Here is a 22,878-nt window from a genome sequence, read left to right on the forward strand (position 1 = left end):
TTCTACATAATATTTGTAGTATGAAAAAATAATACTGTAGTCCTCAGAATTGTTCTTGTGTGATTATCTTATTCCTTCATCTGTTACTTGGCAGGTTTGAAAACAGTATAAGGTAGATACTTCACTTTCACTGTTCCCTATCCTAAGATACACTGAACAAGTTGTGCTTTTAGGTAGATTATTTGTAAATCCCATTAGTTGATAGATTGGGACAATAACACAGTCACAGTATTTTTCCTGTGGATGCAGTGATTCCTGCCCTATCTCAAAGCATTTCAGGCATACTCGGTGCTCAGAGGGCAAAAATGACAGGTCTTGTACCAAAGCGTGCAACTCGGTAAGCACGCTTTGTGTTTTTTAACTCTGGTAATCACAGATGCCCATCTGTACAGGGGGAAGCCAGCTGCCTGCGAGGTGCTTACTGCACTGTTAATGTTACTGAGGGCTTCAAGGTCTTTATTCCTGCCTGGGAATGCAGATAACTGGTTCAGTGGAAGGTGAGAATGGATGATAACAATACAAGTCCAGTGGCATTTACCTGATGTTGAGTTTATCTCCTTTTTATGTACACCAAACATGCGAATTTAGCTTTTTTTCCTTATATCATTCTGTGTGTTTGGACATCACTCTCCCATGTTGGTGGTGTCTTTGACAGTCCTGGGAAGATTGTGCTATCTTTTTGAAAGGTTGTGCCAGAGGTTTCTTCAGCCTACTTTGTACTTCCCTTGTAGTGCTGCAGGGGTTTTGGCTGCCAGGCTTATGGCAGGAGGGTGCTTTCAGGCTGAGGAAGCCATTCTTAAGGGATAAGAGACCAAAAGAGAGGGAGCATTTACTGAATAAAGATGGTTATTAAATGCTAATGGTTCCTCCTGAGTGCTTGGAGAGAGTAGCATTACAGCTTATCTGATGCAGAAGACTTCAGTGTTGAATAAAATTGGGAATTCAAATTATTATTTTTTAAATAAAAAATATCAGGGTTTTTCAGTGGTTACTAAACAACACAACTTGCAGTAGATCTTCACAACTTGCAGTTGTGGAAAATGTTTGAAATACCATGGAAGTGAAATTAATAGATGCTTTGACAAAAATAGAGTTGATGCAAGTCAAGGTGGTTAAGACCTGTATTTTTTGAGTTTAGCCTCAGAGAATTCAAGAGTTCCACTTGATTTGTGTTTCATTATTTACATTTAGAAAGAAATTAGTGCCAAGCAGGGCTTCACTCAAACATCCTATCTACTTTCCATCTTACTAAAAAAAATCACTTCCCATATTGGTTGCTGAAGACCAGGTATAAGCTTAATGCATTCACAAAGATATATAGGCTTTTTTTCTGCTGACAGAGTGTACCAAGGCATCACTTTCTAGGAAGCACATCTTTATCCTGCCAAAACTGGTCACTTAGGCATTAACAGTACATAATGATTTACATGTGTTTCCTATGTATCTTACCTGGTTTAATAATAAACATTTTAGCTTCTCAAATGGAAGTATTTTAGAAGACAACCATGAAATAAATTTTTTTTCATGTCTTTTTTTATATCCCTTTTCCTCCCTAGTTTTGTCCATGCTGACACCTGTAGCTGTACTGGGAAATTACTCAAGTGCCACGGTCCCCTCAAATTGTATTACCTTGTGAATGGGCCTCCTACCTTGGCATCCTTTTGGCCCACAGGTGGAATACAGAGTGCTAGGAAAGAAAAATTTTGCCTGTAAACTGGAGGTTGTATGAACTTTAGTTTGGGGTTCGTGTTTCTTAGTTGGAATACATTTATGACAATTACTATTCATGCAACACTAAAAGTGCACATGCAATACTGTTATCAAACTGAAACATCTCCATTGAGATGGCTTCCCAGGTCTCTTTAGTTTATTGTGTTATGTCATTTTCCCTTTAACTCACAAGTTGTAGCTGTGGTGCTAATTATATTTTGATGTAGGATTTGTGTTTCGAGAGCAGATTTGTGTTAAAAGTATGCAGAGAATGTCTCTGCTTAAAAGGAAGGCTTTTCTTGCTGAATTCTATTTGCATTTATGTTTAGGTGTTCTGGATCTTGATGTACATTTTTAAGGAGGTAGAAATCAGCATTGTGCTTCCAAAAAGTTTCAGTGGATATTTTTGTCATTCTGCATGTTTCTGAACAGACACCTGCATTAGTGATTGAGGGTGGGCTGTCTCACACATGAATTCAAGTTAATCAGTCAAGGAGAGACTACAGTTCTCGTTTTTATTCAGAAAATGTTATTTTTTTTGCAAAAGGCAAAAAAAGTTTCTTTTATACCACAGTTTATAGGCTACATGCATCTCTCCCCACTCAAAATTGCATTGTATTGTTGTAATAGACATGAAGCCTTGCAATCCAGATATCCTCTTCTGAAATCCTTGGTACAGAACTGTATTGAGTGGTAAAATGTAGTTTGTGTAATGTGTTGCAAAACTAATCTTGTAAACATAAATTAGCTAAACATTAAGTTTTTAATAGTTTTTTTAACAAGGGCTTTTTCAGCTGAATGGCTTGTTACATTCTGTAGCAGTTCCAAAATAAAAATATCCGCTGCATTTTCTTAATTGATTATGGAAATTGAGTACAACCTAATGTTATGCTCGAAAGAAAACAAATCTAGACGCAACAGCTCACCCCAAGCAGTGGTCTGACGGAAACCAAACATTTTGAAAACAACTTAGTGTTATGGGAAGAGAAATTATGCTCAGCACAATTCCTTTTGCCATGTTGACTGGCATCTGCTCTGTGGGGAGCAATTTGCCTGTCCTGCCAAGGAGAAAAAAGTATGGTAACGCGCTGGCAGCTGTTAACAGCAGTGACTCAGCTACCAGAGGGATATGGAAAGAAAACACATCTATTCTACTAGCAGAATTATATAAATGCTCCATTCCTTTTAGTTAGAGATCTTATCCTTTCCTGTCTTGCTTGAAGTGCTAAGAATCAGAAGGCACGGATAGGGTTTTTCTGCTATTGTTTTGATGCTATCTCCTGCTTCTGAATTTACGTGGTTATTGCAAGTGCAGCTAAAGAGCAAACTGGCTGACATTTAAGCAGAGCATATATTGACCACTGGTTTTCTGTCTGTATCACTGCTTTGTGGAAATACTACTCTGCTGCATTGTCTGAGAGAAAAGATTTAAATATCAATTCATACCATTCGTGTCTTTAACTGCAAGTTTTTGAAGTCAATTGAAGTGAGAGTTATCTTTTGCTGACTTTTATCTCTCTGACTTGTATTTGAACGCTGCATGGCCATAATGAGGAGAAGGTGATAAGGCCGTTGCCACACAGACACCATTTCTGTGCATTTAACAGAGCTGAGATTTGATTCTGCTGCTGCTGCTGGCATTATTGTGTCATATTTTTTATGCCTCTCTTCCTCATAGGTCCTCTGTGACCTGCCATGACTCAGGTGCTGCCGGTTGCTGTTAGTGCTTAGGATTTATGAGCCAGATTTCATTGTGGGTAGCACATTCCTGGTGAGAATTAGATGTATGGTCCTGGATTATCACTTAGTGCTGGTGTGGTCACGAAAAGCATGTGGATGCATTGTAGAGACTGATTATTTCTCAAGAAATCCATTCACTAGCAAGGAAATACTGGGGAAACATTAAAAATAAAACATTAACAGTGGTGATTTTTCAGTTAAACTTATGAGGAACTATGACAGTATGACACACATCCCACCTCTCCCTTCCGCAAATAAAAAAAGGTATCCTCAAGATAAATCCAGTGTTGCAGCAGAGGAAAAAATTTTATTGACTCCACTTTGAATTGTCACTTATTTATGCCTGGCTAATCCTGCGGCTCACTTGAGCAATGTCAAAGGGAGCTCAGCAGAAAACGTTAGTGTGTAGTTCTTCAAGCGATGGTTTTATCAGTTGTTTTAGCCTATGTTAGACTCTTGAGTAACTCCATGTTGTAACAAATTCTAAAATAATCTCGGTACTTACTTGTATGTTTGCATAAGTTTCTGATTTTTGTGACACAATAACATAGACCATTTTCTGAGTATTTTGTATAATGGCAGTGCAGAATGTTACGACTCTATCTACTTGGCAAAATGTCTTGCTGAGATATAAATAGATTTCTAATGACTGTCAGGCTCTGTGCCTAAGAAATTTCATTGTAGATATCTCATTACAGAACTAACATCATCAATAAAATAGCTGAAATATTTTGCAAATGCAGGAATATTTTTTACATCAGTAACTGCAAGGAAAATACCTACCATATGCATAATTTGAGGCTGGTTTAAAAACTGTAATTTATCATAATTATCTACATATTATAATGGCAAAGCACACTTAATTGCTTTTGACTGGACTAGTATTATGATGAGAAGGAAAGTTAACAGCAGATGGCCCTACTGTCAAAACTGTAGTGTCTTAACCCAAAATGAAGTAGCAGACTGAACATAACATGCTTCTGGCTCCTTTTGCTGTTTTTCAGCAGTAAGTATGAACTAGCATTTGGTGGGGTTGTGAATGTTTACAAAGAAATAGAAATAGTCTTAGATGGGGATAAAAACAGCAAAGAAAACTTGGCTAGATAGGATTCCTCATCACATTATTACTTACATTTTTCTAGAGGAGTTTAATTTGATTAAAATATTTTAGCGGGCTGAAAAGCAAATTGTTTCCAAAAAATTGGGATCTATTATAACACTGTTTTCTGCCCTTTTACCGCCATATGTGCATCTTCTACTTCCATACAGCAATGGAAAAAAGTGCTTAATCTTCTTTAACTGTCTGCCTGTGAACAAATAAACAGATGAGAAAACCAAATAATTTTTCATTGCTTCAAATAAATTCAGCTATGCTGCATCCCTTGCAATATACCTGAAGGATTTGTCTTATACTAATCACAGTGTGCATGCACAGATGTGGTGCTGCATTTTCACTCCCAAAATGCCTCAGCGAATTAAAAAATTAAGATTAAATTTGTACAGAGTTAAATTGCAGAATGGGGGAGAAAAGGGATTTTTCTTTTCTTTTCTTTTTTTTTTAAAGTCTAGCCAGAGGGAATCACAATAAGCAGGTGGTACATTATACTGCTGGATGGTCAATGAAAGTAAATTAGCTGCTTCAATTGATAGAAAAGAACTGCTGGTCCGATCAGTGTAAATAAAGGTGACATGTTATTTGTGAAATAATGTGAATACCAAAATGTGATTTAACCATAAAGTTTTTTTATATATATGTATGTACATTTTATGTGTGCTTTGCATTATAGTTTTTATAACATTTAATCTTCTAGACTAAAATAATGGGTGAATATATTAGAAAGCAGAACTCATTACAGGGAGAGATTTATTATTTGCTTTGTGTCAGAATAGATCTTGTTGAGGTGTGCCCGTCGATGGGACAATGTAATTTGTTCATCATAGTAACAACACATAAAAGGAAAACAGTGAGACAAAGATATTTTGCACTTCAACACCTTCTCCTTTTATAATGCAAGTATAACAGAAAAATTTTGGAAGATAGCCTATTGTTTTGACGGCTAACTGAAATAAATTAGTGGATACTTTAGATCAAAATTAAATAGTAAGACATAAATGGTCTAGAAAAAAACCTGTTTTAGAGTAATTGTTAACACTGAGATGATACATATTTCTATATGTTGATTTTTTTTTTTAATACATCATCTTTTTTTTTTTTTTTTTTCTGAAAACTGACAGCCAGTTGCCACTTACAATCTGTCTTATGCCTGTTTCAGGAGGCAGTTAGTTTTTTAATGTTTACATTTGCCCCTTAGGCTGTGTAATCTAGACCCTTGCTTCAGTTAATGTAGATACATGGCATAATAACATCTTTTACAGTGTTATATAGGTATACAGGGAGGAGTTGCTCAGACTTTCTATGTTCTTTCAAAACCTTAAAGGCTATATTTTGTATAATTCACTACACATACTAATGAATGTATGTAATAAGTATATAATTTTTGCCTAGCCTCTTCTGTCATATACACAAAGGTAGGTATTCTTGGATACTCTTAAAATCAGTTGTACGAAAGCCTGTAATAAGTTTCCCACTCTTTATTTTTATCCTGGAATCATTGTCTTTGTAGGACGCTGTCAAGATATGTTTTCTTTGAACTTCTAGTAATGTGGTATTTTGCTTTTACCCCATGCTGGTCCTCTGAGCATCCTCTAAGAAGCTTTCTGTGATCCAAAGTGAAGTTCCAAGTTCAAATTAATTAAAATATCTCATTATTTAAATCTGATTCATGTACTGTAGAAGTTGTTTGGGAAGCTTTAATGAATAAAGCTCGAATTAAAATGAAAAAAACCTAATGATATACTTATCTTCTGCTAATATTTCCCTAAATTCCCTTACAAAATATTAATGTAGTACAGTCATGGAAATAGGTTGAAGAAAGGTAATTTCCCAAGAGTTTCTAAACATATATCTGCTAAGATATATTTTTAAATGGATGTCTTACACAATCCTGACAACATTTTGATTGCTGAGGGAGAACCTTATTTCTCATTCCTCCCGTGCAGGTTTGCTATGCTCTTTTGCAGTCTTCAAAACCTAAGCAAAAGGGTGAAATACATTTACAAAAATTCATTGATTTTGATGGTTTAAAATTTTACCTGTAATACTATTATTTTTCCTGTACTTTCATTTTTTTGTATTACTTTTTCAACAACTGTTGAACTTCTAATTTGCTTTTGTTTATTATTCATCATAATATTTTGCTTTCTCATCTTAAAGGTTATATTCCCTATTTTTTTGAGTCAGCAGAAGGGTGAATTATGGAACGTGTGGTGACTATCAAGCTTCCAGAAACTTTCTGTAAAAAAAATGCATTTTTTGTTTGTAGCATTTTGACAATAGAATGCTTGAGAAGTGAAAGCAGAGCAGAAAATCAGGAAATGAATAAAAGACTAGATATAAAAATATGTAAACATTCTGAATGTGACATTGAAGCAATGAATAGAAGCATTACAGTAAAATTAAAATAGTAAGTAAAGAAGTAACTTTAAAATTGTGGCTTGACACTTTTAGTCTAGTAAAATGTTCTGTCAGGGGTTAAACAGTTTGATCTTACGATGATGACTTAGGTTTGGAGTAAAGGAGTAGTAATCTCCGTAAGTGTGCATTTATGGGGAAGTCTGTCTTTTTCATGTACCTAATTAGAATTAAGTATCCCTTTTTTTGGCTTCTTAAAGTATGTATAGTCACATTCCCTCTGTTTCAGCCCTGAATGGTACTCAGCAGTCTTTCTCAGTAGAATTATTTTTCTTGCCTCAGATATGAAATCATTGTTAAGATGTGAAAAAATAACTGGCTGGTTTTTATAGCCGCAAAATTAAGTTGGATATTTTTTTTTTCCTTTTGCTTACACCTGAAAACAAGTGTAAGAGAAAAATGAAAATAATAGTTATTAAAAATGAGTCTTAAGTTTCAAAGGCTTGGAGGTCAGCACTGTGGTGTTGCACATGGCAGCAAACCAGCAGATTTTGGCAATAGAGATGCAACACAATGTCTGTAACATTTTTCTTTCTCCTGCTGGAACAGGCACGCTTTGAAAGCCTGTGTTGACAGGTAATGAGATCTAATAAGCAAGGGGAAAAGGGGTGGGTGGGAATGAAAGAAGAAGGGAATATCCATATTCATTATTTAATCAAATGAAATTCTCTTGGAGGATTCTGGGAATACTCAATCCTTGCTTCAAAAGCTTCTCTGTAATAGCTGTAAACAAATTACCTTACGAATAACTTCTTAATCAGGGAAGAGTAGAGCTGTTCTCTACTTGATCTCTCCCTTTGGGTGGTCCCAGTCAGAGAGCAGCAGCCTTCCTTCTGATGGCTTGGCTTCAGAAAAGCTATATGATATTATGCTGACAGCTGTAGACCTCTTTTTGTTAGGGATAACAAACATCCTGTGCTGAGGACAGCATCAAGCCCAGCTTGCAGTATGCCCAATTAGAGAAGCTAAAATCTCATTTGTTTCACCATGGGAGTCTCTGAAAGCACACCGTTTTGGCCTCATTACAGTATTTTTAACTTTACAAAAACAATTTCATTATGGAAATTAAAGAAGCTCATTTAGTCTTAGCATTTATGCTGAACTTAATAAATTCCACAAGTCTATCAGCTGCCCTAGTGTGCAGGCTTTTTCTTCTTTATCTCAGTAAAAAGTTCTTTTAAAAACTGTTTGCAAAGACTGCTTCATAAAGGAATGTGGCATTTTAATATACTGCTTATTATTAAAAAGAACAAATTTTTGGACTCCTGTAGGTCATTTTCCTTCGCTGAGCATCTGAGCATTGAGCACCATTTGCTGTGCTGACACCCATGTAAAAGGGACAGTCAAGTCTGCGGTTTTCCTCCATATACTTGAGATATTTTTCTATTTGTGATGTTCTAAAATACACTTTCTTTCATATGAATCTTAAAATCTTTCATGATTCAATACAAATTACAAGAGCAGTGCTTTCTCAGGATTGCACTAAAAGGTAAGTATATTGGTTCAAAGTTGTGCAGAAAAATCCTACCAAGAATTAAATTAGTTCTTCTTCACTATTTATGCTTTTTCACAATGAGAGTAAGGGAAAGGAGCAACTACTTTCCCACAATGTGTTCAGGAATTATGGGAAGAAAAGTGAACTAGAGATGCTGACAAACGTTTATATTATCTAAAGGTGTTTACTGATGAGAGGGAGGCCATAGAGACCATTTTGTCAGTCTGCAGTAAAAAGTATTTGCAAGCAATACTGAAAAATTAATAACCAAAATAGGAAATAGTGCAAATTTGCTACTGAGTATATTTTCTAACTAATTTGACTTGGCATAAAGTAGGAATCCTAGAAGGACCATTTTTAGGTGACAGGACATGTTCTTAATTTTTAACTACCCTTTTTGATTTTAAGTCTTTCCAACAGAAAGAAGCTAAATCTATGGTTGTGATGTTCTTATTAATGCTTTACCTTCTTTAAAGTAGTAGTAGTGTATGACATGCTTAACAGAAAGTCTCGACAAATCCAACGTCATGGGATCCAATACTTTACCTAAGATTGCTTTATTATAGCATTTCACAAATTAAGATCTACCTTACATAAAATGAGCAGAACTGAGGCAAGAGATGTGAAGAGAAGGGTTACACTACATAATTTTTTTAGGAGCAGAGTAGCTATGTGCTTTTGAGTAGAAGGGGTGTATGAACGGGAATTTTAACTTCAATGAAGAGTATGGACAGAGTAGTTACTGGAGGGGATGATACATATGTATGCATGTATCAAGAGTAAGCAAACATGCTCAACGTATTTTTGTGACGAACTGGTCAAGCAGTATTGACAAACATGCTAGCAGGGAGGTGTGGAAAGAGGCTGACGTGAAAGCTTATTGCATGAGTGAACTGCGCTGTATTTTCTGAGCCTTCATGAAAATAATGGAAAATGTATGTTAATTAAATAGTCTTAATTAGGTATCCAATTTGGGATTAATGCAGGTTTACATGTGTGACGAGCAGAGAGACTCCATTAGTTTTTCCCTTACCCCCCTCCCCCAGCTTTGTGTCTCAAACTATTTTGTGTTTTATACTTTTTTCCGACTCAGGGTGTAGTAATGAAATGTACCCTTTGGGCTGGAGAGGTATCTGGAAGAGTTCTTAATGTGATTTTACTCACGACACTTTGCTGTACTCCACTGCATAAGTCAGTGAAGAGCTGTCAGATGATAATGTCTTTTAGTCCCTAGCAATGCAGGCTGGGGATTGGATGCCTTGAAGTACAGGTGAAAAGGCTGTTTATCCCATTAACTACATGTGAAATGCTTTAGTCTCCCTGATATGTTTCTTAAAGGTGAAATAAATCAATAAAAGGAGGCTGCCATAACCATGCAGTTCCTATATAGTTCTGAAAACAAACTAAATTGATTGTAAGCATCTGTTTTTATGTATTTTTCTCCCTTGGAATATGTCCCAGTGGCTTGTTCTGTGTTAGAATGATCCCATTTACTTAATAAGCTATAAATATGTTGAGCTCAAGTCAACAAAGGTGTTTCCAACACATACAGCATTATAAATAAACCAAATCTTTTCTTGTGTCTCTTAGGGGCAGCAGTAGGAGAAAGTTAATCAGTATCAGTGGGGCACCTGAGGCTTTTCTGTTCTCAGATGCCAAATTCTTCTTTCTTGCCGGTGCTAGCACTGTTGCTACCGGTCCATTTTTTCTTGCCTTTGTAGGCAGGAGCTGTAAGGAAATAGAAGTGAATGAGACAGAGGCAACCTTATTCTACCACTCTTCATCTTTTTTCTACTGTCACTGGAGCTACCCCATCAGCTCCCTCAGCTTCTGTGTCTTAAGATTTATTTAGACTGGTGTGAGGTATCTGCATCCAACTTAACTTAGCAGAGGCATTTTTTTCAGAAAAGTATTTGTCTAGCTTGCCTCAAAAGTAGGTGGTGTTTAGCAGCCATAATAATTTGTTTTTCCTGTAGCTTGCTTTTCCAGTGAAGGGATGACATTTTCCATAGTTAGAATGTGTGCAGTCTTTTTTAGTTTGGCTAATGGGAAGTGATGCAAAAGGCTGTTTTCCTTAAAATGACAGCATTTCTGTTCTTCAAAGATGGTTTGCTTTTTTTTTTTTTTTAATTCTCCTGAAACCATTATTCCTTTTGTTGGTGAGAGTTGTGGTGACAATTTAATCATTTTCCTCCCTATTTTGGGGTCTCCAGCAATGTGATATGAAGTAAAGTCTGGTGCTTCTACTAACTCTTTGAATAAGCATAAATAAATATATTAAAACAAAGGATTGGTGCAAATGTTTAGCTTGCAGTTGGCATGTACCAGGTATTCTCTTAAATTCTAGATTCACAGTCTCAATCTGTCTTTGGTTCTTTGGAAATATTCAAAAGTTGACTGGACATTGCTCCAAGTGATGTGTTGAGGCATAAATTTAGCCTGGCTTTGAGTGAGGACTTGGACAAGGGGAACTCCACAGGTCTCTTCCAACCCAAATTATGTTGTGATTCAAAGTCTCAGTAGGGAGTGACTAGCTGGACATCCAGTTCCAATGGCTAGTTTTACTGGAAGCATAGCTTATCACCAAAACTTGCTTTAAACAGCTGGCAGAAGCAAGGCCACAAATAAGCAGTGACCTGAAACTAATTCTATGAACTGCTTATGGTCCTGATCTGGCACTGCCACTGAAAGCACAGCAGTATGCTGTTTATTTTTCTCTCCCTCTGTCTTTTATTTTTCCTGCTCTTCTGCTTTTCTCTGCAGCCATCCCATATCCCGACCTGGTTAATGTACCGACTACGGTGTAGCTTTATTATGAACAGATCAGGTAACTGATCTAGCTGGAAAATGTATTTTTAATGGGCTGAGGTTTAGTTGGATTGGTTTTTTGAACTTCTGAGACAGAACTTGTCTGAACTGCAAAAATGCGTGAGGGCATAGATGTCTTGGGAGCAAACTGGTCTGGAAAATTAACAATATTTTGATTTTTTACTATATGTGTAATAAACCAAGAAATACAAGGTGGTGGTAGTCTTGGAGACCTGTATTTATTCATACAAATCTAAGGAAAAGAATGAGTTTCCTGTTGAGCCTGAATAATTGCACTCTTCAGTCATTTGGTGTCCTCTGAGTCTTACTTTAGGTCACTACTTCAAATGTAATTTTATGTGTTAGAAAATACCAGGACTCTATCTTGGATAAACTGTATAAAAAACCCCCACAGTTTCTATAGATTTCTTCCAAAGGCAATTAAAGTGTAAAGCTGAAATTAATACAATGTGGTTAAATTACATAGATCAAGCAGTTGTGCAGATGTATCCTTGAACCGTACTCAGTCCATTTTATGCTATTATAAACTAGTGAAACAGTATGTTTACTTCCTTTATAAATCAAGCAAATCTTGTTTTTATTGCAGAGAGTGGGAGGTGAGGTAATAGTGGAGTGGGAGGATAATTTAGAGTAGAGGTACCTGCAACATGCAGATACAGTGCTCCAGAGTATTAGGGTATGTTATATTCCTTTTGAAAAGTTGTTTGTAATGATAGTTAATAACATCACGCAAGAGGAAGCAGACTGTAAGTATGCTGAAATCCAGTGAAAGTTGAAATGTAAAGTTCATGATAATTTATATCAGATGAGAATCTTAATAGGAGGGTAATCAACAATTTTGTCAGGAGCTCAGTCTGTAATCCTTCAATTTCTTGAAAGGTAGAGAGTGGTTCTGACCTGGCTATTTTCTAGAAGAGCTGTGTATTTGGTAGTTATCAGCAACTGAAAGGGCAATAATGTAGAAAGAGAGTTGGAGAGAAGCTAGTAATTCTAACTGGTAATGAGGCAATGTGTTACAGCCAGAATTTCTTTTCCATCTGGCATGTAGCAAAATGAAGAAAAATGGAAAGTAAACATTTTACTTCCATCTAATTTTGCCTCCTACTTAGGATGTCGTATTGTGGCTTAGCAGAGTTGCCATTCTTTCACTCAACTCCCTCTACTCAGTAAACAAGAGGCTCCACCAGTGCCGCTGTTTCTTCGGCCTCAGTTATTTCATTCTTGGGAAAGTAAACCACATACTAAGGGACCGATTCCTTTTTATGCATGTGTGCATTTGATCTGATGCTTTAAATGGGGTCATATATTTTTCTAGAGTGGAACAAGCTGGTGTTTGGGGTTGAGGAGTTACCAGCTGAAGGAAGCTTTGAAAAATTTGAAAATTTGAAAGAACAGATTTTGGGGTGAGAGAGCAAATTAAAGTAATAGAGCTCTGTCTTCCTGAGAAGAGGTTTTTTTTTTTGTTTTTTTTTTTTTTCAGAAGTTCTTCATAGCAATCTGGTAGGAAATCTGCCTATCAAAACAAATGCTGGCTTTTAAGAAATGGCTTCTAGGCTACTCTCTGTTGTTTTTACAATGGTTGCTTTCACTGGTTTTGGTTTCCATTAAGGAAAAAAAGGTTAGCACTACTGCAGCAAAGTTCTTCTGGGCAGAAATGTTGACATCAAAATTGGTGTGAGATTTATCATAAGCATGTACGTATATATATATACATGTCTATAGATACACTTACGTGTATATATATGCATGTCCCATGTGATGGTGGGAGCATCAGTGAATGAAGGAGTAATAAGAACTTGAAGCAGTTAATGTATTCAGCACTGTTAAGTATCTAACAGACTTGCCACAAGTACCCTGTGTATGCAGGGAAGACAAAATAATTTTGCAAAAATCTGTATGAGTACTTTCCAAGAAGTTAAGTATTAAATTACACCTTAATGTATATTGACAAGTTAAAACAATTTTTCTATGTTGGTCTTCAATTAGGACACCCCCAAATATGCAACTTTCACATGATATACAAGTTTTATTTGATACGGAGTCTCAGCAGATCCTGAGGGCTGTCAGTGAAAGGACATTGGCCAAGAGATGTAGCCATATTTTTGTAGAAGATACCAAAATCTCTTGTAAATGGAAATGAACAAGTTCAGTAGAAACCATGACCCAAATGGATCATTAGTTGCAGCCTACAGATTCTTTTTCAAATCATTAACTGCATCTCACAGTGTCTTGCAAAGAAAGAAATAGAGGCTACTGCTTAATGAGTCTTTCTTTAAATCAGATAGCCGAGCTTCTTGCAATTGGCCAATTTAGGAGTAAGAAAATCATTTAATTTAATTCAACCACTAGGGCTTTGTAAATGAGTATGTATGTATATGTGTGCTACCATGTAACAGAAAAATTGTCAGATGTGGTATATACTTTATTTACTGTAAGATCCCAGCTGTCCTGCCTATATTTTACCTAGTAATCTGTTGTGGACTTTAGCATTTCAGACACATATTTCTAAACAGCTCAAATGATTATTTTATTATCTATATTAAAAGGTTTTTTTTTTAATATGAATAACTCTTTTTTTTTTCTTTAACAACCAGTGCTGAATTTCTCTTAGTCTGTGTATTTTATTGTGCTGTTGTGCATGCACAGCCACACAAACATGAATACGCTATTACTTCCATCTTTTTTCAAATCTGGGATAGTATTTTGTTCAGAGCTCGTGATGAATTTCTAGCTTGTCTCTTGGTCTACCAGGTTTTAAAAATGAAAAATTTGTGTTATTTATATGTAGAAATACACAGAAGTAGGTGTATCTGTAAATTATGCCTTGATTTTATATAAAACTTAAAGTTGATAGATTTGCCTCATCAATTAAATAGGCAGCATTAAATAAATAAATGCTGATATGAATTTGTAATCCCACATATTTTCCTGGCTTTCTTGGGACCTTTTAAAAGTAAAATCCCTGAAAAATCTACCATATTTCATTTTTTAACTGTAAAACCACAGGTGACATTAGCATGATCAAAGGAGAAATTCTCAAAAACATGACTTACATTATTACTTAACTCAGTGTATTTATTTGCAGGCGAGCAGATCACACTTTGTTCTGGGAAAGCTATGAGCAGCAGATATGTTCAGGGACATGCATTTTAGCTTCTCCCATGGGGTTCATGAAGGTAATGTTTATTATTAATGTAAATACTGGGGTCTTGGGGAAAGCAACTGGACCAGACAGGGATGGGAATCCTGCTTCTGTGCTACGCTCTGCATTTGTATTGTCAGCACAGTGTGGCGGGTTTGCGCAGCCTCAGGGCTGTTGCTGGTGCTGATGTTGCTATAGGACAACAGGGTGGCTGAGGTTACAAGGCTCCACAGGGCAGTGTCCACCCTTTTTTCAGGGTGCAAGCATGCAGTAAGTCAACCCTGGCAGCAAGAGGTGCCAGCTTCTGCTGGAAGCTTCTGAGGGCACCTGTGTGAAGGCTGCAATCTGTAAAGAAGGGGAGCTATAAATAAGGTCTTTTTGGTGTACTGTTACCTTTCCCTTCTTTCCTGTTCCCAGTCAAAATGGGAATTGTCTCACAGAAGGCAAGTTCTGTCCTAACATGGCATAAGAATGTCTGTAATGGGGGGTCAGAACAAAAGCTGTTGGATTTATTGCTGTATCTCATCCCCAGGAGGGGCTAATAGTATATGCTTAGATTGGGAAGAATTAACAGAACAAATTTACAGTGCTTTCCATTTCTTCTCCAGAAAACTTGATAGGTGCATAGCTTTGTAAAGGTGTTGCCATAAGGAGAGAAGGAAGAGAGCAGTTGAGGGGTTTATTTATTATTGAAGGTTTGACTTCCTCAAATGCTACATTGTTGCTTCAGTCATCAGTTCTTTGGGGCTGAGTTTTTCATACTTTAATCTCATTTTGCAATCATTGTTTGACTAATACATTAATAAGAATAAAGGTGAGAGCAGGAAACTTTAAATGTGTGTGTTTCATTAGTTAATTTCCCCATTGAATTATTAGATACTTTTTCCTCTAATTATTTATTTTTCAGAGCTGTCTATTTAAATTTAAATGTTACTACTGACTGTTGAGTTGTGTAATTTTAACTCATTTATTTGATCTCTTTTGTATGATATTATCCATTCTCATGTACCGTGTTATTTAAAATTATAAGGAATTATCAAACAATGACTGTTAGTGTGGAAGTTTCGTGTTTATCATTATTTTATGTTTAGGCTTGAATTAACAACAGTATAAACCTGGAAATATTTTGACATTTGATTTTATGTCTTTTTTTTTTAATTATGGTTTTCCTTCGCTGTCTGATTGAAATGGTGTTCTGATTTAAATGGCATTTCTGTGTAAGTCCCTGGTATTTTAACTCTGGAAGCACTGGTCAATCTGAAAATTTTAAGAATTCTTTCAGGCACCTCTGGGTAGAATATTATACATTTTTGCGATCTCTAGAAGGGTAGATGAACAGTTGCACTATCAATTTACATCTATATATCTGTAGAACCTAGATCAGTCAGGTTACTGATTACTGAATGAATGGTTGCCTTCCAGCCTAAAAGCACCATCCTTCTCGCTTTGTTTTTAAAATGTTGACTTGCCTCATGATTTGCTTGTTGGTTTGCAAGAAGAGAATGATTTGGCTCTGTGAGGAGATGATTCAGGTGTACGTAAGCCCTCACAGGGCATTAAAAAGGGGTCCAGGCTTCCAAAAGATCATAGAATAGTTTGGGTTGAAAGGGATCTTCATAGGTCATCTGGTCCAACCCCCCTACAGACATCTTCAGCTAGATGAGGTTGCTCAGAATCACATCTAACCTGGTCTTGAGTGTCTCCAGGGCTGGTACATCCACCACCTCTCTAGGCAACCTGTGCCAGTATTTTACCACCCTCATTGTAAAAAAAAATTTCTCTTCCTCATATCCAGCCCGAATCTACCCTCTTTAAACTGGAAAACTTCTGAAAAACAATTTATTGGCTTTTGAGACTTCTAGATGGTTGAAGTAAATCGGTTTTGGCCATTTGTTAAAATTATGGATCTGTAAGTCTCTTGCTCTTTGGCATAAAAATAGATGATACTGTTGAAATCCAGCAGTGTCAGTGCCAGTAGGCAGAGACTGCAATTGAGCGACTTGTTGTTTCTTTTTTTCCTGACAGACTAGTCCAGAAGATTTCTCTGGAAGATTTTTATCCAACTGGAACCTTATTTGACTTGTTGCCACTTTCACCTCAGGATTTGATGACATTGTACAACTCCGGAGTGCTTCCTAGACCTATTTGAAGCTAAGCTTTTCTACCTTTTTTTTAGCCCTCACAGAAGTCTTCTGGCCCCGTCTGATATTTGGGGCCCACAGAGTTTGTGAACACAGGATTTGTCTGACAGGAAACAGGTATTTCTACTTTTCGTTGTACATTAGAGCTTTGTAGTTATATTTTATTATGAACTACAGGGGTTTATGCTTTGCATTTTTTCCCATCTGAAAAGTATCTGAAGGCAGATAGTTTTTATTGATTCTTCACATCTTTTAAAGCATCAAGTGGCCCTCACAGATATTTTATTTTTCTTCTAGAAAATGCTTTAGGCTGTTCAAGATGCAGTAACTTTATGGGACGTGTAATATATGAAGCCAGAGTTTACAAGGAAAGGGTCACAGAAATGTTTGATACTTTTGGCTTAAAGTTGTGTTGGTGTCATTTTAAAGGACCAGTGAACTTTAAAGAAATGTGTGCAGGCTCTTCCAAACCATTATAATGTAACCTGAATTTTTTCTGTAGAATGTCTTTGTACTCTGAGGTAGTAATTGAAGCCTGTGGAAAGGAATTAGGAAAACGCTGTAACTGTAGATGCTACTGGTGGCTGCATGTATGAGAGAATGTTGTGATCTATAGCTTGCAAATAGTTGGAAAATCTTTTACTTCACTGAGAAGAACAGCTTGCAGTAATGGATGTATTTTACAGATGGATCAATTGCACAGTTACTAAGTGAGGATGGGAAGCCTGATAGTTTCTACGTGTATCAAAGATGGTCTCTGGAGGATTTTATTAAAGGAATTTTATTTTTCTAACAGCTGAACTGGGAGAAAAGAAGAAAAAAAATCCTTTGTGAAACAGAGCCAACTCATTGTGTTGCTAACCATGTTCTTGCAAAACTTCAGGCACTTCAAGAAATCAGTGTAGTTCAAGTTTCTATACAGTATTGGGAATGTGGAGCACATTTCTGTTCATTCAAAATGCAGCATGAATTATCATACTGCTATCTCTTTCGGTTTATGGATGCAGTTCTCTTTCTTACCTGGTGGTAGTTATGACTTATGCATTATCCTAAATAGTTCTACATGTCTTTACAGGTTCATAAACAAGTGTCATGGCACAAGGAAAGATTAATTTGTCAGGGGTGTACAGCATTTTTGTTGTGGTAAACCAAAATGTCTTTTTCCTTATATAAAAACTTATTTCTGTAATATCCTAAGGTATTTTAAAATACAGGAAATTGTTTGCCGTATACCAGACCTTAATGCAGAGTGTGATGGACCATTACTCTTATTTTTGCCAACTTTTTTTTGTTGATACAGATACCTGTGAGAGGATATAGGAACAGCATTAGGTTAGGAATAGGGTTTCTATTTTAGAAACAAAATAACTCCTTCCTTCACCTTCCCAAACAAGCAACCCCCTCCAAAGCAAAACAAAACAAAAGAACCCGACTAAAATATAAATAAATAAATAAAAGCTTATGTCAATATTATATCAGGAGGTTTTTTTATAGGTGAAAACCCACACGTGTTGTGCAGCAATCAGTAGTTACGGATACTCAAGAGAATTTATTTTTTTAACTGCAAAATGTAAATATGACACATTACTGGATAGAAACAAACCAGAAAATTAAAAAGGAAGTTGACATGGTTTTTAGAGTAAAATCAAAAGAGGTTTTCAATAAATATGAAAGTTACTTTTTTGTTATTGAAACATCCTTTTCAGTTCCTGCAAAGACCAAAATTCTGTGAGTACTTCATAGTTCTGTCATACACATGGCACCTTTTACTTTACCTAGGAAGCCCACAACTAACTATGCACTCACTGAAGCTCAGTGTCACCCATCTTTAGTAGGGAAGAACTCAGGAAGTACTTGCATCTCCTATCTATGATTCTATGATTCTATACCAGAAGATTAAATTTCAGGTATATTATGAAATGAAAAAGAATGGTTTTAAATCATAGAATAGTTAGGGTTGGGAAGGACCTTAAGATCATCCAGTTCCAACGCCCCTGCCACGGGCAGGGACACCTCACATTAAACCATGTCACCCAAGGCTGTGTCAGCCTGGCCTTGAACACTGCCAGGGGTGGAGCATTTACCACTTTGGGCAACCCATTCCAGTGCCTCGCCACCCTCACAGTAAAGAGCTTCTTCCTTATATCTAACCTAAACTTCCTTTGTTTAAGTTTGAACCCATTACCCCTTGTGGTTACTGTGTTACATTGTTTAAAAATATAGGCATTTTATTTCACGAATGGTTGGTTTTCTTTCTGTCAGGATATTCTGTCCTGTCCCTCATGTACTAATTCTTTGTTATTCCTCCCCTTAGTTGTCCTTTAAGTGTTACTTCATAAATATCAGATATGTAGTAAGTCAGAAGACCTCAAATTCTGCTACTGTAGGTGGCCTCATAACTGGTTAGTTTTAGTATACGTTGGGAAGAGTCTTCTAAGAATGTTACATTATTATGGCTTTTGAGCTGGGGAAGGGGTGTTGGGCATGAGAGTTTGCTTTCTGCTTATATTCTGTAGTGTATGTAATACAGATTGTATTTATAAACACGTATTTAGTGTAGTTTCCTGGAAAATCAGAAATGGTGTCTGAACACAAGTATGTGGAGGAAAGCATTTGTCTGCATGTCATCTGATTTTTGTACAAGTCTAATATAGATAGGTAAGTTACAGTTCACAAATAGTGACTATTATTTCCATATCCTCTCATTCTATGCTTCTCTTCACCTCACACATGTACTGCTGATGATAAGGAGTAAAGAAAATCATACTAGGCTCTTCTCAGCGATGCCCAGTGACAAGAGGCAGTGTAGAACAAATTTAAATACAGGAAATTCAGCTCAAACGTAAGAAATTTAATTCCTGTAGGAGTGATCAAAGACTAGACCCATCAGGCCAAAGACCATATGGCATCTCCATCTTTGGAGACATTTAAAACCCAGCTGGACATGACTGTGGTCAACCTGCTGTGGTTGGCCCTGCTTTGAGCAGGGGATTGGACTAGGTGACCTGCTGGCATCCTTTCCAGCTTCAGCTGTTCTGTGTGTGATTTTCCTTTTTCATTTTATTTTGAATGACATGTTGGCTGCTTTTCCTTTCAGATTCCCATGTTTCTACACTGTCTTTTCAGGCAGACTCAACAGAAATCTCTTATGCATACTGAGAAGCTGCGCTGCTGAGGGATTTAGCACTGCTTCTTTCATATAGAGTAGTTAAAAGTTGCCATTCATTCAGAAATATAGTATAGCTGCAAAATGCATATAGGGATTTAACTATAAGTTTGGAAGCCTGGGACTCATAACTAACCATTCAGCTGTCTATTTTATACGCTATGCTACAAGCATGACTAAGCTTTCATGTTAACATTTTGTGCAGATCATATTTTTTCTTTTTAAAGGGTTTGCTGGATTGTTTTCAATCTATTAGCCAGCCAAAGAATTTTAAAAGGTCTGTTCTGTTTGCTCAACTAAACAACGTGTTCATGTTGGCAGGGTCTACACTCCTTTCCAGATAGCCTCTAGTTTAGCCATCCTTACGGAAACTGCAACTCCAGCATTTAATCCATCATCAGAAAAGAGTGGCACCTCATGTGTTTGAGTGTTTATGTAATTTTTGATACGGGGAAGGAGAAGCTCATTATTATTAGGATAATAAAGCTGTACCAAACTGATGCAATTGATGTTAAATATTGTGCATAAAGAAAGGGCTGCTTAAACAGTAGGATCCATTAGTGTCTATTGTAAAGGGTTGGTGTATTCTCCTGGGCAATACTGTATCATCTGGGAATGTTTGAAATAGAGCATATTACAATAATAGTAAAGCCTCAAGAAGTTGTGAGGACTTTGAAAAAATAATAGCTTGCTAGGTAGAATACCTCACTGAATCAGAACTGAAGTAACAAGTGTATTATCAGATGTTTGAGGGAGATAAATGTAATTTGGTAAATGTAGTATGTATGCTGAGTATACATACGGTGTATATACATACACCTGCTTTGTATTCCTCTTACAATACATATATAAAAGGTAGAGGCGTTTTGAAGGCTGGTGTGGATAAAGCCTGTGCAAGTTCCTATCCATAGCTGATTAATAGTTTAATTTTTACAGGAGGAAAATGATATGGCTGGCTTTTGCATGCTCAAATTCCCATCCTGATACCCTGTTCTGTGGCATACACGTATTAGAAATATTTTGCTTTGACCTTTTACACTTCTTTGCTCTTTAAGTTAGAGGAAAGTTTGTGTTCAGTCCTTCTAAATTTTTAAAATTTGAAATGCTGGATAACTGAGCATTTCTCTCAAATACTGTCTCATAACAAAAGCTGGTAAATCCTCTTCTGCTGACAGTTCAGTTTTGCATTTAAATGGAACAACTTGCTCTGCAGCATTGTAGCAGCAGATTACATACACTTCCTGGTTAGATTCTGGATTTAGCTTATTTCACTAGGGACAGGGATTGATGTGGAAGAAAAGTCTGCAACTTCTGGGGTAGAGCATCCATCCATCTTTCTGTGACAGAGCTCTCAACCTTCATGTGACAGTTTATCCTGCAGCAGCTGGCTTTCTTTTTCAGGGCTTTGGCACAGGTGAAGCAATTGGTAGGCTTGTGGTAGTTTTACTGTTCTGAGAGTTACTCTGTGTAACAGCATAGACTGTGTAAGGGCAGTATGCAAGACCTGGGCGTTGTGTTGGACAAGCTGAACATGTGTGTCATGAAACCAGTTGTATGCCCGGTTGTAATAGGAAGAATATAGATAGCAGGTTGAAGGAAGTAATTTTTTTTTTTTTCATCTTCTGTTGCCATTTGTTAGTCCACACCTGGAGTACCATGTCCAACTTCGACTTACCAGCAAAAGATGTCCTTAGAGAGTACAGTGTGGGGTCACCTAGATGAGTGTTGGAGAAATGATACAGAAGGAGGGAATAAAGTGTCTGGATTTGTTGAGTCTGGAGAAGAGAAAGCTTGGGGGTGATTTTAGTGTTCAAATTCAGATATCTAATGGGAAGTTACAAAGAAGACCTCTCTTCAGGTTGTGCCAGTCACACAATGAAAAGCAATGGGCACAGGTTACAAGATAAATCTGGTCAGATACTAGAAAAAAATAATTTTTCACCTGTCATAATGATTAAGCACTAGAAAAAGTGCCCAAAGGGGGCATTTCTGTCAGTGGAAATGCTCAAACCTTAAGTGGGTATTTCTTATCCCTAACAACATGATCTAACTTTGAAGTTAGATTCAACAAGAAGTTTGAAGGAGGGTTTGGGGCCAGATGACTTACAGAGGCTACCATCCAGCCTAAATTATTCTGTGATTTTTATCAGTCACCTAGGCCACCAAAAGCAGGGATGCTTCTTGAACACTTCCTTGTCCCAGACAGTGTGTCACACATCCTGAATACATCTCAGGTTGTTCCCATCAGTGTTTTCTGTGATATCAGCAGATGTGCTGCATGCTCATACTGCAGTAAATAACAAGCAAAACATTTTTGGTTGTGATTCAATGTTTTTCTCCAATATTAAATGTATAGACGTTTCAAACAATATTTATCATAGGCAAATTTGTAAATATAATAATTTATATAGAAACTAATGTATGGAATGTTGTATGCCAAGTGTTTTTCAATTTGCAGTGGCATAGGAGTGAATTAAGCTTCTTTCTTCTTATTGGAAGCTCTTTTTGCTCACCCAGGTATAGCTCATGCTCTTCTTCAGGCATTTGTTTACCTATCTTCTTCCAAAATCTCAGGAGAAGGATATAGGGATATGCACAGAAAACATTTATTGGTTGATTGCTTCGTAGTCACCTTCCAGCTTAGTTCAGAATTTCCCTTTCTTGATAGGAACACAACTTCATCCTGCTTTTCTGGACTGGGTCTCTCATGTGTTCTTTCAGATCAATTGCAGATGGGAATAAAGGATCAATTGCTGTCATAATTTATACAGGAATAAATGTTAATCAATTCTTTTAGTGTCCTAATGCTAATCAGAGAGACAAGCTCACACTGTAATCCAACATATCAAAGTAGGTTTGAACTTTCTCAGCTAAATCAATTTTGAATGACTTTTTAAAAGTAAACGGTTCTTGAAGTGGTTTTTCTCCTTCTTCCACTCGTGTCTTTGGGAGGAGAGGGGGATATTCCCAGTTATCTTGATTGATTTTTCCTTTTTTTTTTATTTTTTCCTTCCTTTTTCTTCCCCTCCCCCCCCCTTTCCCCCCCCCCTCACCCCCAGCTTTTTTTTTTTTTTGTCCTTTTCTTTGGTGTGTTTGGTTTTTTTTTTTGGGGGGGGGGGAAGC

The 22,878-nt window shown here is 36.7% G+C and overlaps 1 long non-coding RNA gene across 5 annotated transcripts in view; it reads left to right on the top strand.

The window, feature by feature from the left end:
- The window catches only part of LOC136007136 (uncharacterized), a 110,259-nt gene that overhangs the window by 19,411 nt on the left and 67,970 nt on the right, over positions 1–22,878 (top strand). For 4 of the 5 annotated variants that reach the window (XR_010609495.1, XR_010609494.1, XR_010609498.1 and 1 more), the window contains exons 2-3: positions 14,392–14,482; positions 16,474–16,706. This is a non-coding gene — a long non-coding RNA (uncharacterized LOC136007136). The remainder of the gene's footprint in view (positions 1–14,391; positions 14,483–16,473; positions 16,707–22,878) is intronic. The other variant, XR_010609497.1, reaches the window with a different exon arrangement.

This window comes from Lathamus discolor, chromosome 1 (genome assembly GCF_037157495.1).
Source record: "Lathamus discolor isolate bLatDis1 chromosome 1, bLatDis1.hap1, whole genome shotgun sequence".
Lineage (NCBI taxonomy): Eukaryota > Metazoa > Chordata > Aves > Psittaciformes > Psittacidae > Lathamus > Lathamus discolor.